Below are 4,231 nucleotides of genomic sequence, written 5' to 3'. Positions count from 1 at the left end.
AAGCTTTTACTTGCAATCTCTCTCATTTCTCTTGCTCCTTTCCTTTGCAACTTCAACTTGAATTCCTATTTTCCATCCTTTTAATTCCCATTCTTTCACTTCACTTTCCCTTCAGAATTCCATCTGTAACTAATGAATATCACCCAAGTCTGATGTTCTACTATTAAGAGCACCTGGTCTATCTTGTATTTCCACTTAACCCAAATTCTGTGTTACTATTTTAATTATACATTCCATCTGAGCTTTAAGGGTAACTTCCTTGTCTCCTCAGCCAACCTGACTGTTGTAGTTTTGCTTAAGACTGTCAGAGAAAACTCTGCCACCTACAGTCAGCTATTTGCAACTTTTTGTCCCAATTCTTACATTCAGCACAAAGCCTTGTGTTTGCTTTACCTTTATCACTTACAATACTACAACCAAATCCTCAACCTCAAAATAATCCCAGATAGGCCCAAAACTTTAAACATCACCTAAGTGGGAAAACATACCAATGTTCAAGCATCATTACTCCCAGCATTCCTTAAATGCTAACAATTTAATCCAATACTGAAGGTTCCTAAATTATGTGCTTTTTTGACTCAGGTTCATCGATTACTCTGATCAGTTCCTTGTACTCAACAACAACTATTGTTTCTTACAAATCGATAAGTTCTTTATAGGAAACTGTGAACAATCAACATTTAACTTTATAAGCTGAAACACTAACTTGCTATTAAAATCTCTAGGAACACATACAGACTAACACAGACAAAGAACAAAAATGGTATCATGAGTGGATTAAGAAATAGAAACTGGTAAAAAGCTGTTCAGTGACATCAGTTCCAAGAACTCGCTTTGTTCTCTGTTCTCCCTCCTGCATTCTTTCATAAAGAGCATTGTTACACTTTTTTTTATAATCTCTTAGTTATTAATTAAAGGTAAAAGCTTACAGCAACTGATGTGAGGAAATAATTTGTTTTCTACGGGCTTTGATAACTCTTACTGCAGAGAGTTAGAAAACAAAAATCTGTTCCTTCAGCATCGAGATATTTTATCTCCCTCTTTCACAAGTGTTTAACTCTCTGCTGAAGAGCCAATCAGCAAGTTGATGTCAGCTTTTAGCATCTATAATAGTGACAATTGCACAAATCTGTCAGCAATCTGTTGATTGTCAACTCTCACGCTGCACACAAATTCCAGTGCCATGCTGACTTATATCTCTGCCCCCACTGTTTGGAAAGTACAAATGAAAATACAACTCACAATGAGTTCTAATTACTTGATTTTTTGAAAGTACAGCAATGCCTTGCACAGTGCTTGGCTTAAAAACAGCAATTTTCCCATTTTATTCATGATCTCAAAAAGAGCATGAAGAAAAATTAAAGAAAAAAAAGAAAAATGACAAGATGCAAAAAGCTTATAAGATATCCATAATCCTCACTCAAAAGTGTGTTAAAGTTGTAAATAGTATGATGCTATTAATAAATAACTCAGAACATTTTAACATTGATCTACTTTGCAGGGAGGTGTTGTATTAGTGTAAAAGTGTTAGGAAGGATTACTGATGAGGAATGCATTTTTGGCATCTTCTACAATATAATGATACATGGATTTTGAGGAGAACAGCTTAGGATCTAGATGGTATAAGACTGATCATCTGGATTTTCCTCATATTCTTTGTATTGTATATTCATGTAATTGCCACATAGTTGCTACCCTGCAAGCGAATATATCTCATTTAAGGCAAGGACCTCTCCTCATTAGCCAATCAAATGGTTTTCCTCTACCAAGTAGACCAAGTGAGACCTATAGATCCCCATCAGGAAAGAGGATGCAGATTGCAAATCCACCTGACAGCTCATGATGAGTAGTGCATTAGAGTATTGTACACGTCTTGGAGTGCAGACAGTGGCTATTCAGCCCATTGACTGCACCAACCCTCTGAAGAGCATCGCACCCAGACCCATTCCCCCATCTCTGTAACCCTGTATTTACCTTGGTTAATCCAACTAGCCTACATAGTGCTGAGCATTCATCTTCTAACATGGTCTTAGGGTGTTGTGGATTTGATTTAGCTTCCTCCTACGTGCTGGCTACATGTTTTAATGAAAATTATTACACAAGCCTTCAGCAGCTGGAAGAACTGAACATTCAAGAACACTGCAGAAGAGAAAAACATCATGACCAGCTTCAACAAGGCTAAATCTACAATTGAAGATAAATGTATTATAGACCTGGTAAAAGATACACAGCAGTAAGAGGATATTTGGAACTCACTGGATTTGAAGTATTAGTCAGTCCAAGACAGTTAAAGGTTGCATCAGATGTTGACAATCTGTAGGAATGGTTCTGGATCAAAATCGACTGAACTGCAAATGGACATGCTGGGCAAATGAAACTCTTTTGCAAAATGGTACAGCTTACAGACTGAGAAAGCAACAATTAAGTGAGCAACCTACAGTTCAGATCAAGCATCAGTGCCACAGTGAATGGCTACTGCAAAGTATGGCTATGCTAAAGGAAATTGCTAAGAAAGCAATTTAAAATGAGGTTGTAAACTGAAAGTTACGAAGTCTGATATACAGTCATAGGGGAGTACGTAATTTAAAAAGCCTAAGCAGAAACCTCTAATGGAAGTAGAAAATTTGGAAACTATTGAGACCACAGAAGAGGGGAGAACAAATACTTAAACTGCAATAAGTGTGAGAAGCTTTTATTTAAACCACACACAGCAGGACTTGTCCAGACAATAACTGTAAAAGCAACAGGGGTTAGCATTAGAGGTGCAGACAGAGGCAATCATCCAGAAAAAGAACTTGAAGCAATGGGATTAATCTTATAGAATCCCAGAGAGCGGAGTTCACTCTGTAAAGATGTTTAGAGATCTTTAAAACTGCAGGCACTGGGTTTCATTCAGTAATGCCATTAGGAAAATAGGAATTGTGTATTAAGGCTGCAATTTGTAAGGTTTGTTGAAAGAGGGTTGTGTGGCATCAACATAGAAAGAGAGACAGAGTTAATGTTTTGAGTCAGATATGCCTCTTCTCCAGAATTGAAAGTGACTGAAACAAAAAGAATTTCTCATGCTGTTGACAGAGAGTGAGGTAGAATGAATAGAACAGATGGTGAAAGTGTACAGAGCAAAAGACAAAGGAAATGTTAATACTGGTAAAGGAGATATAGAGATATAATATAGGTGTAAATGATAGATGTGAAAAGAAGAACCTGTTTGCTGAGAGCAAAGCCAAAAAGATACAAACAAACCACAGAATAGTTGAACTCAATGTTGAGTCCCAGGTGCTGTAAATGCCTAAGCAGAAAATGTTCCTTTAGGTTTGTTGGAACACTTTAGCTGGCCCAGGATGGAAGTGTCAGCATGGGAGCAAGATCATTTACTGAAATGGCAAGCAACTGGAAATTTAGAGTCATTCTTACAGTGAGGGAAAACACATTCCTCAAAGCAGTCACTCAATCTGCATCTGCTGTTGTCAGTCTGAAAGGACAGTACATTGTGAGCAGTGAACGTATTAGACTGGATGTACAGGTGTAGAAATAAAATGTTGCTTATCCTGGAAAGTAGGATTTGCGTGTTGTATCATGAGGTGAAAGGCAAGTGTTACATGTGCTGTGGTTGCATGGTAAGGTGCCATGGGGAGGGTGAAGAAGTGTTAGCATTGATGGAGGAATGGGCCAGGGTGTCAAGGAATTTCCAATTTCCAATTGTTGAAAAATAGCCAGTCATGGACAAACAGGTCAAAGAACTTTCAAAGAACAACTGGTGTAAAATTTATGAAGCCTCACTAGGCTTGTGACAAAATTATGTTTCCAGAAGAAATGTGTTTTGTATTGTCAGTAAGATGCCTGGATGATTCCTAGTGGTCTAGGGTGCAGGCTTCAAACCTATAGCTCTCTACCGACAGAGTGGTTCAATTCCACCTTCCAGGCACAGTGTGAGTAGGGGTTTGTGTTTAACTAGGCAGCACAGTGGCTCAGTGGTTAGCACTGCTGCCTCACAGCACCAGGGACCCGGGTTCGATTCCAGCCGCAGGTGACTGTCTGTATGGAGTTTGTACATTCTCCCTGTGTCTGCGTTCTCCAGATGCTCTGGTTTCCGCCCACAGTCCAAAGATGTGCAGGTCAGGTGAATTGGCCATGCTAAATTACCCATAGTGTTAGGTGCATTAGTCAGAGGGAAATGGGTCTGGGGGGGGGCTATTCTCCAGAGGGTCGGTGTTGTCTTGTTGGGCCGAAG

General features: G+C 39.1%; 1 non-coding gene across 1 annotated transcript; it reads left to right on the top strand.

Annotated features, from left to right (window-relative positions):
• Positions 1 to 3,838: 3,838 nt before the first annotated feature.
• On the top strand, positions 3,839 to 3,925 carry trnastop-uca (transfer RNA opal suppressor (anticodon UCA)). Its single transcript has one exon. It is a non-coding gene; the product is annotated as a tRNA-Sec (tRNA).
• Positions 3,926 to 4,231: the final 306 nt, after the last annotated feature.

Source organism: Chiloscyllium plagiosum, unplaced genomic scaffold (genome assembly GCF_037043375.1).
Source record: "Chiloscyllium plagiosum isolate Xiang-an unplaced genomic scaffold, Cpla_swu_hap1 HiC_scaffold_26, whole genome shotgun sequence".
Classification (NCBI taxonomy): Eukaryota; Metazoa; Chordata; class Chondrichthyes; order Orectolobiformes; family Hemiscylliidae; genus Chiloscyllium; species Chiloscyllium plagiosum.
Note: the sequence above shows the minus strand (reverse complement) of the source record. Positions and strands in the feature narration are given on the sequence as shown.